Here is a 16,272-nt window from a genome sequence, read left to right on the forward strand (position 1 = left end):
TGTTGGGCTTTGCCCATGTATCCCCATTTCGCCCCTCCTTACCCTTTCATCCCTTGGACCTATATATACTCCACCTCCTCCATTTAGACTTAGCTAAGAATAGATCTAGACATTAGAGGTTAGCTCATGCATCTTCCCTTGTGGGATTCCTCTAGAGAGAGAGAACACTCCATTGGAGTTCAAGACCTCCATTGGAGAAGATCCCTAGGGATTCAAGACCTCCTCGTGGGAAGGATCAATCTAGATCATCGAGACCTCATCTCCTTCATAGGATTTGGGGTGAACTTTACCATGTCTTGTTTCCCTTTCATTGTTTATGTACCTTGTGGATCTTCTATGTTTGCTAGTCTAGTGGATGTGTGATTGAACTTGTTGTTGAGTGTTCCGCTTGGGATTCCCCTTTTGTTCATCGTGTTCTTCACATTCTTCATGGGATTCCCCCTCCAATTCATGAAAGATCTCCACTTAGGGTTTCACCCTACAATATCTTGGTATCATGAGCCACGTTCACTGGTATAGCGAGGTGCTATACAAACGGTTTTTAACCCCTTTCTGCGACGACATTTTGAACCATCGCCAAGTGAGTGTGTGCGATAGGAGGGTCCTTCCCACACGACCCAGAAACCGTCAGGGATATGCCCTCTGGTCACACACACTCAGCAAAATGAGGTCATGTGCGATGGGCGAGCGATCAAATACGATTATACAAGCCCAATCGGTTCCAGTCGTAAGTACATCCCACACAATCAGTCCCAAACAAACGTTTCCGTTTTCTATGTACATTCCACACAGTCAATCCAAGGAATACGTTTCCGTCCTTATGTACATCCCACACAGTCAATCTAGGGAAAACATTTCTGTTCGTATGTACATCCCACACAGTCAATCCAGGGAAAACGTTTCCGTTCGTATATACATCACACACAGTTTTATGTATAGCCTCGTGTGTGATAGGTGTAACTATCACACATGCTCTGCCTCGCTTAGCCGTTTGCTTTTATTCAACTACATCACACACGATTTGATGAAGAAAATTGTATGGCATTAGGCTATCCATCATAAGCGCTTTTACTGCTAGAACCGTTTGCAAAGTTCCATGACCCATTTAGCAGGTTTATTAGTTTACAATTAATAATTCCAGTATTACGCAAAATCACATTTCATATCGAACAGTTGTTTGCCAATTTCATACCAGGCACATAAATATATTTTAACATCACAGTACGATAGCTACCTGAAAAGAGCACAATACAACATATAGCTAGTTCACCTTCATAAGAACAATATTAGAAATATATATTTATTTCCCTAATCGAGATCATCCAACCTCGTCTTATCCACCTCTGCTTTTAGTTCAGTACGAATCTGTATTGCACTGGCCAACTGGGAAAGTGCCTCCTCCTTCACCAACAGCATCTTAGCTACCTCCAATTTAAAAATCTTAGCTCATTCTCCGTATTCCTATTTTTATCCCGCATCTTCAAATATTCTCCAGCGTTGACAACACTTTCTCTAAGCCTACCTCTGTTCTCTTCCTCATACATGCTTTAGAGCTTTGCTAGTCACATCTTCAAAGACTGTGGCCACTCTTGATCAACCCACTCCAGGTAAGAACACTTCCGTTCATCCTATAATATTTAAAACTAGATCAATAACAATTGTAGAGGAAATGGATTTCTAGCAACATAGAAAATCACCAAATACATATTTTGAAAAACTGAAGAAATAGGTTAATTATGAGATATCTTCTCAAAAGATCAATGTGCAAATGAATTAATTGCTACTGAGACAACAACCAAATTCTGGAACATCAGAAGCTATAATTAAGTACAACAATGCTACAAGTTCTTAGTCATGTACTATAAATAACAAATTGAACATTTTATGAGGAAGCTAAATATAACTGCAACAACATAGCGACAATGTATGGATGGCATCAAATTGATACAAACATGTGTGCACATGCACAAATTTAGTAACATAGAACTAATAGCACTAAGGTCGTCAACTATGTATACCAAAACTAGTGTAAAGACAACTATTGCTACATTTGGCACCGGTGCCCTGCACTGGCGAGCCGATGTAGGTTAAAAAAAATTAGGGCGACTCTGGAGCACCTAGTGCTCCGATGCCCAGTTCCTTCGTGCCATAAAGATTTAGTATTTTACTGCTTGTCTGCTTGAATGTGTGGATCAAAGTTGGCTGCACAAACTGCCGAAGCGGTGCCAAATAATTTTCTAATGGCACCGCTGATGAGATGACAACATTTTTAGATAATAGGTACAAACTGTGACACTGTCTTAACATCCAAAATAACATAGCACAGTGACAGTGTCCGAATCACATCTAACAAATGATTTTTAACAACAAAAGTGAGGCTAACATTCTCTGCACATGCTAGAAACTTTCTCCCACCATCCACAGATTCAAACGCAAGTATTTCACACATGGAGATTGATGGTGACAACGAGTAGGCAGATCTTCAGCCACCCCACTCCATTCGTTGCAACTGATGGTCCTAGGGAGCTACAAGAGGAAGAAATGACTCAAATCGACCGCCGGGTTAAAATCCTTCATTCCAAGTCATAACCCGAGAGATAGAAGAGAGGCATACCCGGGTGGTGAAGAAGTCATCGTCGGAGGAGGAACCGCTGGAGAGGTCATTGCAGAAGACCATGGCGACCCCGACCGTAGTATGCGAGACGGCGAGAGCGAGGAAGCAAGCGAGGAAGCGGATATAGCTTTGGAAGGAAGGAAGGAGGAAACAAGGGAAATGTGACTTGTGGTTGGGGAGAAAAGGGGGTGTGAAAGTGGGGGGGGGTAGATATTTTGGCAGTAGGCCAAAAAATTTGAAATGTGGAGGGAAACTTTGCGCGCTGCCGCCGGACACCATTCACTTTGAATGATTGTGTGCATTGGAAACGATTCTTCTGGTTTACGCGCATGGGATGAGTTTGATAATTCAAATTTTGGTGGAATTTTCCCTGGGTACTGTCCTCATCCACGTCATTGCATAATTTAACATCGCTTGCTAATTTGGGCACACAAAAGAGCGTACAACACACAGACCATACTTACCAAATCGAGCAATTTTAGTAATTAAATAGATCCAGTTGACCTAAACATTGCTCTAACAAAAGACCAACATTAAAAAAGCCTGGGTACACATAATTTTAACAAAGTCGCCGCCAGGCCGACCTATGCATCGCCGGTGTGAAATGAGACGTGGATGACTTGTCCTGGCGACATGCCGCCGTTGGTGGACTCCGTATCCCCCCTGCTGAAATCGACCGTGTCCTCGTTCTTGTCCTCGGCGCCGCCCTCAAGGTTGTAGTACTCATAGTAGTGGCTGCACCAGATCTCGCGTTGGTACTCCATCACCGATTAGTCGATGGATAGACTCTTCTCTACCTCACCTCAGCCACACGGAACTCCTCCTCCCGGCGCTCCTCGATCTCCAGCTCCCGCTTGGCGATCTCATGAGGAAGCAGGTGCTCCATGGCCACCGCCGCCTTCTTGGACATGGGTTGCATGTTGGATTCTGAGGTGGCCTAGAATATCTTGGCGTGTGTGTCCTCGATCTTGGCGTGGATGGCCTCGACCTAGGCCAAGGCGACATCAGCGGCACGGACGGCAGCTCGAGCACTCTCGGTGTTTGCAGATACCGTCGCAGTAGCTTATGCTACCGTCTCAGCTACTGTTGTTGCCCCGTCGGCTACCGCGGACACCCTCTCGGCAGATGCGGTCACGCTCAATGCGGATGCAGTGGCACTCTTGGCGTACGCGGCCGCGCTCTTGGCGCAGGCATCGGCGCTCGTGGAGGACGCGACCACCGTATGGGCCCTCACGAAGCGCTTACATGGCGTCATCTTTGCAAGAAGGGGTTGCGGGAATGGGGATCAGGATTCGTGAATTCAGGGGTTGCCAGCACTAGAGCAGACGAGCCGGTGAAGCTTAAGGAGGAAGACTTAAATAGACCCACGAATTTTCATCGCAAACGGTTCCTACAAAAAAAACTGTGTGTGATGTTGTGGATATTTTTTATTAGCTATGAAAGACGAATTTGGAGTAAAGTGGCAACTGGTGGTGTTTTAAATGTACGAGAAAATTTATAGTACTAATACAACTGTCATGTCAAAATTAGGAAAATTTCAGGGGTCATTTGACCTTTGAAGACATTTAAATGATTTTCTAGCCATTTTGATGACCGTAATTCAAATTTGAACTACATGCACATGCAACAGCTAACCATAACGATTTGAAAAGTCATATTTGTACTTGTGTGCGAGTTAATTCCATGTGCAGTAAATTGGAAGGAATTTCAAACATATTGGTCTCACGGCTATGACACAAAGCATGGAGTGCCATGGCATTTAAATTCCAATTTTTTCTAAAAAAGATAAGAAACACACGAAACCTTGCTTGATATAATGTCATGCCACCAAGATGATGTGGTAAAAATTTGGCATGTTGACGAAACTTTGGAGACACACCCATCACAAACCGGAGCAACTCACTAGAAGGCTTGTAGTTCCGAGAGGGAACAATGCATGTTTGATGACGAACGGGCGATAGCTTCCTCTTACAGCCTTCAAAAAATTTCTACAGTTAACATGCACTAATACAACTGTCATTTGAAAATTTGGAAAAATTTAGGGGTCATTTGACCTTTTAAAGACATTTAAGTGATTTTCTAGCCATTTAATGACCGTAATTCAAATTTGAACTACATCTACATGCAACAGCTAACCATAATGGTTTGAAAAATCATATTTGTGTAATTTTGTGCGAGTTAATTCCATGTGCACTAAATTGGAAGGAATTTTCAAATATATTGGTCTCACGGCCTAGACACATGCATGGAGTGCCATGGCATTTAAATTCCAAAAAATTAAAAAAAGATTAGAAACACATGAAACCTTGCTTGATGTAATGTCATGCCACCAAGATGATGTGCTAAATTTTTTGGCATGTTTGACGAAAGTTTCACACCCTCACAAACCGGAGCAACTCACTAGAAGGCTCGTGGTTTCGAGAGGGAACAATGCATGTTTGATGACAAATGACGATAACTTCCTCTTAAGGGCTTCAATTTTTTTACAGTTAACATGCACTAATACAACTGTCGTGTCAAAATTTAGAAAATTCCAGGGGTCATTTGACCTTTTTAAGACATTTAAGTGATTTTCTAGCCATTTACTAACCATAATCCAAATTTAAACTACATCTACATCCAGCGGCTAACCATAACAGTTTGAAAAAAAGTGCGTACTTGTGTGTGAGTTAATTCCATGTGTAGTAAATTGGAACGAATTTTCAAACATATTAGTGTCACGGCTTGGACACATGCATGGAGTGCCATGGCATTTAAATTCCAAAAAAATTAAAAAATGATCAGGCGATGTAAATATCTGGTGTTCAAAAAAGAAGATGTGAAGATCTCGCAAGACAACGGGGCCCACACAATTGGCATTCTATTTCGCGCCTCGAGGTTTGGAAGGTGAGTGGCGCGGGTTATTAATCAGACATAGTTCTGTGTTGGAAATCGTCAGCTATTAAGTTCACACATGGCTTTTGCTGCGGGAATCGCGTGTAATTCAAACTACAATACTCGTAAATTCCGGCGACATGCGTGTGTACTGTTCGCGTCGATCTAGATTCCGGCTGCCAATGAATATGACCTTGCTCAAGTCGTCCCGCCTGCATTCTCATCTACATCCTCCTCTCTCTCTCTCTCAAATCTCTACCATTGCACCATCGATCTGCCCACGCACCGATGAGGAGGTGCCACCCCCGAGGACGCTCTGTCGAAGAGCAGCGACGAGGAGGACCCCTATGTGCCGTCGGACGAGGTTGCGCCAGACCCCCCAACTTCGGAGTGGCTTTGTGGCTAGTACAATCTATGTCTATGGAAGTCGCTGCCGCCGGTTGAGAAAGCCAGGCAAGTGGCGTTCAAGAAGGAGATGGTGGAGGAGGAAGCCAGGTACCAGGCGGCCTGTGAAGCCCGTGATGTCGCCTGGAAAAAGAAGGCGTGGAGCTTTGGGGGCGGCCGCGTCGTCGTGCGGAGGAGGTGCACGAAGACGGGTACTTTGCAAGGAAGGTCAAAGGCGCTAGGCGCCTCATCACTACGTGGAGGTGGGCTGATAAGCTCCAGCATGCCACCTACGAGGAGCTCCGGTGGGCTCCCAATGAAATGGCAAGATCGTTCACGCTCGTCCAGCAGCAAGAGGCAGATCAGTATGTCAAGCGCTATGAGGCGGAGGAGGCGGAGTACTGCCTCCGTGTTGGGAAGACGTCGTGCACCAGGGAGCTGCTGCGAGGGGTTGCTGTAATACTGCCCCTAGGAGGGATTATTAGTTTTAGTATTTTTCGTTTTGAATTTTATGCATTGTACCTAGTAGTTAAGTATCATCACGTATATGTGATGATATTATATATATTCTATGATGAACTAATAAACAATTAATATATATTATGAATTCCATTTTCTATCTGTTTTCGTATACTAATTTGTATCTAGCTGTTATCATCCACATATACAAAATGGAAAGCATATACACACACATTGAAACAAAACATATAAGAACGGAAAACAGAGTACACACATTGAAACAGAGCAATAAACAGAGCAATATTATGATTGTTGTGAATACATAGCGATCCACGTTGATATGACTCAACAAAATAAAACGCGTCCATTAGACCATGACCAGCAGCCCTTGCCTATGGTAGCTCTTGGCTCCGCCTAAACTTGTGCAGGTGTTCGTCCAAGCGGTCGACACACTTGTGCTACATCTGGAGCGTGATCTCGAGCTCACCAGCTCGAGGATGCGATGGACATATTCCTCTACTGCGCCCAGGTAGACACTTGGGCCAAGGAGGCGGTCAAGCCTAGCGACCAGCGCATTGGCATCGAGCGGGTCACGGACAAGGCGAACAACACGACCCATACGAACGATGCAGCTGGCGTCTGGTGCAAGTATGGCGCGGCCAGCCTCTGGTTCAAGTACGGCACATACGACCTCTGTCCACTCCTGGCAAGGAATGAGGGTACTGATGGGACGTGTACCCAGCTGCGACGCCCTGTCGAAAGTAGGCGCCGATGGATCTGCTCTTGCTGCGCGACACACTGCGCCTCTCACTCTGCGGCGCTCCAACAGTCTCGCTGTGCGGCGAGCCGCAGCCTATCGGCACGGACGCGCCTAGCTTACTCTGCAGCACGCCATCAATCATGTTGTGTGGCGAGCTGCAGCCTCTCAGAGCTGACATGCCTATCTTGATCCGTTGCGCTAAAGCGCCATGCGCCAAGGGTCTGCTCAACCCTGGCGATGACGCGCACCACAACATCGTCCATCACGTTGCTGGGGAGTGCCTCGACCTCGACGGGCCATGGCACCTTCTTGTTTTCCTCGTCGAGGAGGTTGATGGCAGAGGCGGTGCTTTGGTGGGTTGGCATGCTTGGAAAATGTGGATGTGCTATAGGCTGTGCTTGTTGCCTCCATGCGTTGCGCACCACCTAGGTTTATGTGCAATATCGCTGGGTGGCAGCGGGAAACCAGTGACGAAATGGCGGGAAAACAATGGCATGTTCATAAAACGCCATCAATTAATGGAAACTTTAGAATAGGAGGAACATCGAGCTAGCACGACGCGTGCGGGCACATTGCTCGTCCAAGGATATGATCCATATACTTGTGTGCCCAACAAAGCACACTATTCACAGTAAAGAATATTGTTCCATTTATCCTATTAGAGCAGTGGCGACAAGCGTCACAAGAACTAGATGATCATATGATCGTTTATCCTAGTTAATTATGCATGTAGTAGTTTACTTTGGTGTGTGGAAATGTCATGTGTGTACTAGCCACCTATGTAATTGGATGGTTGTCACGTATCACACACATCTTGTTTATGTGAAACATTTCTGTTCTCTTGGCTCAACACAAACAGTTTATTGAAATGAAGTGTATGCCCTCCATTTCACATACATTGATCTGGTCGAACCGTTTTTGTTGTGTTGCCTAATCAAAAACAATGAACCTTATGCCGTATATCACACACATCTTGATCTGGCTGACCGTTTCTTTTGTGTTGCCTAATCACAAACAATTCATCCAAGTGAACTGTATGCCGTATATTGCACACACCTTCATCCGGCTGCCCGATTCTGTTGTTCCGCCTCATCACAAACAGTTTATCCGAGTGAACTGTATGCCGTATATCACACATGCCTTCATATGGCTACTTGTTTCTATTGCCCTACCTCATCACAAATAGTTCATTGAACTGAACCATATGCCCCGCAACGCACATGCAACTAAAATCTGAACCATGTTTGTTGTATCCGCTATCGCAAATGTTTTGCATCTTTTTTGATGGTTTTTACATCACTGTTTGCCATTAATGCATCGCACACAGTTTTGTCGAAGGGTCTCTGATTGTAGTGTAGCATTAGCAGCATCCTGCAGTAGTGGTTGATCACAAATTTGGAGTCCCCCCACCGTTTACTAGCCTAATTTTGCTTGTTCTTGCCCAATTTCAAAAATTCCCCACAAAAAAGTCATACTATTTTTTTTGTGATTTGTTGTTTCTTGTAAGTTTTTGTTGATTTTGGTCCATGGATCTGATGTTTAGCAAGTAGATCTACCTCCTATTGCGTCCTCATACACCCAATATTTTCTTTTCCCACTTGAATTTGACCAAAAAATCGCGAAAAATTTCCGCCTACACCGTGTCCACGGGCTCCCAACCCCGTGCCCTCGCCCCCCTTGAACTCCCAGGGGACCCCGTGTCCACGGGCCTTGGACCCCGTGCGCACGTCCCCCTACAGCAGCCGCCACCGCTTTACATTTTCGGTCATATCTCCCACTTCCAAACTCCGATTTGGGTGTTCTTTGGCTCTTTGGAAAGCTAGCGATGTGCCCGGGCTCCTCATCTTGGTTTTACCATCATATGACTGCACCAAATTTTGTCAATTTTCAAATCTTTGCGTAGGCCCTCCGCCATAACTTCCGCACCACCACATAAAACTTCCGCAAATTAACCCATTTTTGTTTGAGTTGTGATTTGAGTCTCCTGAGGTGTTTCGGCTACTTAGGGACGATTACATCTTCATCCATCACCAGATACTTGTATTGTTCCATCGACTACATCCGTTATGAGCTTCCGCATCGATGATGACCATCCATCCTTTGAGACCATCTTCAACCAGAAGCAAGGCCGGTTACCCCGACTTCATGAAAGGTTAAGTGTGACAAAGGTATCCATTCTGTCATAAACTTTGCCTTCCTTGCCATTACATCTGGATAGCCCCACCATCTTTGCGCATAACTTCATACCGATTGAGACTAGCTATTCGAGTATTGTCGGGCTTCGCGAAAACTTGTGCACCACAGTGATACGATATCATATTGTTGCATCATTGGATATATCATATAGTGAAATTGCTCGCTCTCATTCATATCTTGTGATACTTGTCTCATATTTGCGATTGAGGCTCAATAAGCATAGTGGAAAGGAAGAGAAGAGCAAAAAAAACTTTTAAGCAAGAAAAAAAAGATCGTAAGCTTAGAAGCAAAATAGTGTTGAGCATAGAAAGAGATACTTGTGCATGAGGATACATGGAATAGGAAGCATTCTTGCATACATATAGGTTGGTGCCAAGTGGTGCATCGTGCCCAAGTGTGCAATCAAGCTAGTGCTCTCCTAGTGTTTGTGCAACACGAGCTTAGTCTTCGTTAGGCAATATTGTATTGCTCATCCCTATAGTTGCACAAGCCCCTTATACCACCGTGTGTGTTTCTTTATTGCCCTCCTCTGTATTTGTGATCACTTGCTTTGCATTTTGAGTCCTTTGAATTTATCTCAACATTTAGAATATCTTGGACTTCAATTTGCATGAATTTGTGCTACTTGCCCTAACCAAGCCACTCAATAAGCTTTACTTTCTAGGTGTGAGTGAACAAGTCCATTAACAATTCCACTATTCTTTCATTTCACATTGAGTGATACGGGATACATCCTCAACTTTGGGAAAAGGTAGCTTAGTATTGTTTTTCTCATTTCCTACTCACCTGCTCGAGTCTTGTGATGGATAGACAAAGCACATCATCTTAGGTATACACCCACGACGACGAGTTCGATGCCATGAAGAACTTCATTGACGCCAAGGTGGGTAAGCACATGGAGGAGCTCAAGGTCCTCATCGACAACCGCAAGTGGTCTTCCTCATCTTTGAGAAGATGCTCAAGTGCAAAGACTTCCGAGCTACTGATATGTCTCCAATATCTATAATTTTTTATTGTTCCATGTTATTATATTATCGGTTTTGGATGTTTTATATGCATTAATATGCTATTTTATATTATCTTTGGGACTAACTTATTAACCTAGAGCCCAGTGCTTGTTTCTGTTTTTCCTTGTTTTTGACTTCTATAGAAAAGGAATATCAAACAGAGTCCAAACAGAATGAAACTTTACAATGATTTTTCTTGGACCAGAAGACACCCAGAAGACTCGGGGAGAGGGCCAGAAGAGTCCCGAGGAGACCACAAGCCCTCAGGGCGCGCCCTAGGGGGGCTCCCTGGCTTGTGGGCCCCTAGCATAAAAAATACACTTCCATGATGATACGTGTTTGTCACAGTAGGTCATGTTTTGTGTCATGCATGTACATCCCTGAGGATTTTGTGATAGAATCAAGATAGTCATACATGTGCTGCCGTAGAAGTGTTCCATGACAATACTGGAATTATCATCACGGAAGTGTCCACTTCCATGACGATAAATCGTGCGTCATGGAAGTACTTTCGTCAAGAGTAACCGACACATGGCATCCACCGTAATGGGCCGCCATTAAGCTATCGGGTTCCTGTTTGGATCCGATAACTTGTTAACAGCCAGGACCAATGAGGATTTTCCACGTGTAAAATTCTCATTCGCTAGAGGATCCACGTGCCGGCTCAGCGTTGAGACAGATGTCATCCACTTATTATACGGGAGGCACCTATGACACGTCGACACGTGGCAAGCCCCAACAGTGGCCCATTTAGGTGAAAGAGGCTGACCCAGTCAAAATTAGCATGTTGGCCCATATAGGCCTACTTATGTCTGGTCCATTTAGGCCCACAGCCCATACAAGATGTGCCAATACGGGTCATCAACGACCCGCTAACTATTTGACACCAGTGCAACCCATCGTCAGTTCTAGCCTGTTAACAACCTACTATACAGTTGGGCTCAATATCGGCCCGACGTAGTTTCAGCCTGTTAACAACCTGTCCAAGGGATGGGCCAAATTTCATGATGTATGTATTTCGGCCTTTTAGCGACCCATTTAAGTGTTGGGCTAATTTCCAGCCCGGTGTGTCTTTCAGCCTATTAACGACACATAAAGGAGTTGGGACATATGCAGTCCGACCTGCGTTTTGGCCCCTTAATGGCCCATGCTCTTCATGGTCCAATAACAACCCTATTTCGGTTTCGGCCTGCTAAAGGCTCACAACACAGTTGGGTCGTATACTGTCTGACCTGACTTTCGGCCTCTCAGCGGCCCATGCTCTTCATGGTCCAATACCCTCTTTCGGCCTACTAAAGGTCCACAGTACACTTGGGCCATATACAAGTCGACCTTAGTATCGTCCTATTAACGATGTGAAATCGAATGGGCCCACTTATTAACCCACTTCAATTTTGGCCTGTTAACGACCCAAGAGGTAACTGGGCCAAGTGATGGTGTCCTAGACTAGGGGGTTCTCACGACATCGTCTCCCGATCAGTTGGATTGGGCCGAGGACCCCCATGGCCGTTTACTCATGGGCCACTTCGGGCAGCCGATGACATACACAAGGAAGATTCCACAAGACTTGGTGATCAAGACAAGGAATCCTCTCCACCGACGTATTCGACTAGGACTCTTGTTGTCCTAGGCCTCTGGTACATTATATAAGCCGAGGCCAGGCTAGTCAATAGATCAGGATGACATTATTCATCATACCCTTAGGTATTAGACCACAACATATGATCTCGAGGTAGATCAACTATGTAATTATACACACTGAATATAATCAAGTAGGAGTAGGGTTTTACCTCTTAGAGAGGGCCCGAACCTGGGTAAACACCATGTCACCCGTCTCCTATTAACCATCAATCCTAGATCGACAGCTTGGGACCCCCTACCCCGAGATCTGCCGGTTTTGACACCGACACTGGTGCTTTCATTGAGAGTTCCGCTATGAGCTCGGCGAAGGATCAATGGCCAGCCTGCAGATCAACTGCGACATCAGCATCTTCGTCGCCGGCTCGACCGGTCACCTTGGCTCGATCGAGGATTATGCTCCACATTAGATCATCATGTTCGGACGAGAGCGTTCATCAACATCAACTCCGATCTCTATCAAGAGCATGGAGGAATCATCGATGGAGCTCGGGGGCTCAACATCAACATTGCCCTCGGGCGACCATGCTGTTTTTCTAGACAGCAAACCTGTATCCGCCACCACCGCCTCCTCGAGCGTCGCTTTGATGATTTCTCCGAAGGAATTGTGCGGAATTGAGTGTACAATAACCCTATAAAATTTCGTCGCGTTCCGATGGAGGAATCTTCGGCGATCTATGATATACTGGAGGCCTGTCGAGTTTGGACAGGAATCTGGATGAGTTAGGGCTGGTCTCTAGAGCCTAGCTCGGAGGTCATTTGGAAGATCCATCTGTTCATCTTCTGCGGAATTTCCATATCTACCACCTCCCAAAGTTTCAGCTCGATCCGACCGTTCAAACTCTGGGAACCTTCCGATTAGTTCATCACTTTTCAGATATGTTTTTTGTGCGAATTCGAATCCGACTTGAGTTCATCTTTCTTCATGAACGTGATATTGGGAAACCTTTTGGGAAGAATCAATTTGTAGGGTATTGTGTTTTTTTCCGAACACATGCTCACAAATCTTGCTCCTTTTTCGGAGGTAATCTTCACTTTTGCGCTGGTGTCCAACCAGCCCGACAACATTGCTGTACGGCTGCCGACCTGTGCTAGACGGGTCGAAGCTTCATCGAGCCAAGCTCTACCTCATCGGATCATCAGCTCGGCAATCTGAATAGGTGTTCGGCATCGCCAAGGCTAAATCATCACCAACATCTTCGCACTACGGATTACACGGATCGGGCGCATCGGCGTCGCTGCACGGTCACTTCATCAACCCGACATTGAGTGCGTCAAATTACGACCTGCGCCGGCATTGGCGTGCCGCCTCTTCTTCAAGCCAACATCCTACACGCCAACCTACTTCAACTCAACGGCTGACATGGAGGCTTCGACACCTCGGCTAGACCGGGGGCTCTACCGTCTCCTCATCAACCTACTCCAGAGACTTCGGCATCACCAGCCGACCAGCTTCGTCACGTTAGCTGGACCGGGGGCTTTGCCTCAGCGAGCCAACCTTTGCCAGCATCGCCATGCCGTCGCTTCATCGCCCATTAGGCAATGGGTGTGCGTATTGAGTCCCAATTTTGGGAGTAACCTTTCTTCAGATTGCTACAACAGATAAAAAGGTGCTATTAATCCTAGTAATTTTTCTTGCTTGGGTTTATTTTTTCCGAGGAATTATTACTCTAGTCTATGCCATCCTCTACACACAGGTCTGTCAAATTGTGGCCGCATAGACGACGATCGCATGGTGCTTTGGTCAGTTTCCGTACACAGTTCGACGAACACCGCAAACTCGGACCGACCTCTGAATTCAGGCTTTGCCACGCCTTTACCGCATCACGTCGACGCCCTGCATCGACATTGACTTCTGCGCCAGGTCACATATCTTTAAATAGATTATTTTGCATAAATTAATTATGCGAGGATTTTTTTTATATATTTATATTATTATTTTTTGGACCGCACTATTTTACATGTGTAGGTAATCGGCTTTGACTGCGTCATGCAGTCACTTTGGCAAGCCAACGTCGTCGTCCCAATCGGCATAAATCGGCTCACGTGATCACCTTGTTGGTCGAATTGCCATACTGATATCTACTACACAACCTTCTTCTTGTAGAAGTTGTTGCGCCTGCAAGTGCACAGGTTTGTAGGACAGTAGCAAATTTCTCTCAAGTGGATGACCTAAGGTTTATCAATCAGTGTGAGGCGTAGGATGAAGATGGTCTCTCTCAAACAACCCTGCAACCAAATAACAAAGAGTCTCTTGTGTCCCCAACACACCCAATACAATGGTAAATTATATAGGTGCCCTAGTTTGGCGAAGAGATGGTGATACAAGTGCAATATGGATGGTAGATAAAGGTTTTTGTAATCTGAAAATATAAAAACTGCAAGGTAACTAATGATAAAAGTGAGCGTAAACGGTATTGCAATGGTAGGAAACAAGGCATAGGGTTCATACTTTCACCAGTGCAAGTTCTCTCAACAATAATAACATAGATAGATCATATAATAATCCCTCAACATGCAACAAAGAGTCACTCCAAAGCCACTAATAGCGGAGAACAAACGAAGAGATTATGGTAGGGTACGAAACCACCTCAAAGTTATTCTTTCGGATCAATCTATTCAAGAGTTAGTACTAGAATAACACCTTAAGACACAAATCAACCAAAACCCTAATGTCACCTAGATACTCCATTGTCACCTCAAGTATCCGTGGGCATAATTATACGATATGCATCACACAATCTTAGATTCATCTATTCAACCAACACAAAGTACTTCAAAGAGTGCCCCAAAGTTTCTACCGGAGAGTCAAGACGGAAACGTGTGTCAACCCCTATGCATAGGTTCATGGGCGGAACCCACAAGTTGGTCACCAAAACATACATCAAGTGGCACATGATATCCCATTATCACCACAGATAAACACGGCAAGACATACATCAAGTGTTCTCAAATCCTTAAAGACTCAATCCGATAAGATAACTTCAAAGGGAAACTCAATTCATCACAAGAGAGTAGAGGGGGACAAACATCATAAGATCCAACTATAATAGCAAAGCTCGCGATACATCAAGATCGTGCCATAGAGAGAACATGAGAGAGAGAGAGATCAAACACATAGCTACTGGTACATACCCTTAGCCCCGAGGGTGAACTACTCCCTCCTCATCATGGAGAGCGCCGGGATGATGAAGATGGCCACCGGTGATGGGTCCCCCCTCCGGCAGGGTGCCAAAACGGGCTCTCGAGAGGTTTTTGGTGGCTACAGAGGCTTGCGGCGGCGGAACTCCTGATCTATCTTCTGTATCGATGTTTTTGGGGGTACGTGGACTTATATAGGTGAAAGAAGTCGGTCGGGGGGGGGGGTGCTCGAGGGGCCCAAGAGAAAGGGGGGCGTGCCAGTAGGGGGGGGGCTCCTATCTCCTAGCCTCCTCGAGGCTCTTCTGACGTGAACTCCAAGTCTCCCGGACCATATTCTTCCTAAAAATCACGCTCCCGAAGGTTTCATTCCGTTTGGACTCTGTTTGATATTTCTTTTCTCAAACAGGCAATAAAACAGCAATATGGGCTGGGCCTCTGGTTAACAGGTTAGTCCCAAAAGTAATATAAAATTGAATAATAAAGGCCGTAATCATTCAAAACAGATAATAAAATAGCATGAATGCTTCATAAATTATAGATATGTTGGAGATGTATCACATACCGATATGTTCAATTGCCTCGGGGACTTCGGCATTGCTGAGAGAGCTCTACCTCATCGAGTGTTCTGCACATGGGCCATATTTCTTTTATTACTCACTTTGCATAAATTATTTATTATGCTACGAATCTTTTTTAATTTATTCTTATAACTATTATCTCCGGCTTGCACTATGTTCTGTGCACAGGTAAAATATCCCGGTTGGGCAGCCCTGTCACCTCGGCATACCAACGTACCACGTCACCTTGGCTGGACCGGGGGCTTCGTCATCACTTCATTAACCCACGTCGGGAACTTCGGCGTCATACTGCCGGCCTGCTCCATCGCTTCGGACGGACTGGCGGTTCCACCTCGCCACATTGGCTGTGCTATGTCGCCACTTCGGAGTGCCGAGCTCTTCGCTCTGCCACCTCGGGACCAGCTTGGGGGCTGGGACCTCGTCCCGCCGTAATCTCGGGCCGCGCATCGACACCGAGCACATTAACCAGCTAAGTCGTTTTCTTGCTCAAAGTTTTTAATTTTTAATTTGTGTTCTGTTCGACCATGCTCACATACATTATTTGTTAAAAGAAACTCACTTTACCCATATTAACTGGGGGCTCTTAAAATTTATATGAGTCGTTTTTATAGTAAATGGGTT

The sequence above is a fragment of the Triticum aestivum genome, chromosome 5B (genome assembly GCF_018294505.1).
Source record: "Triticum aestivum cultivar Chinese Spring chromosome 5B, IWGSC CS RefSeq v2.1, whole genome shotgun sequence".
Classification (NCBI taxonomy): domain Eukaryota; kingdom Viridiplantae; phylum Streptophyta; class Magnoliopsida; order Poales; family Poaceae; genus Triticum; species Triticum aestivum.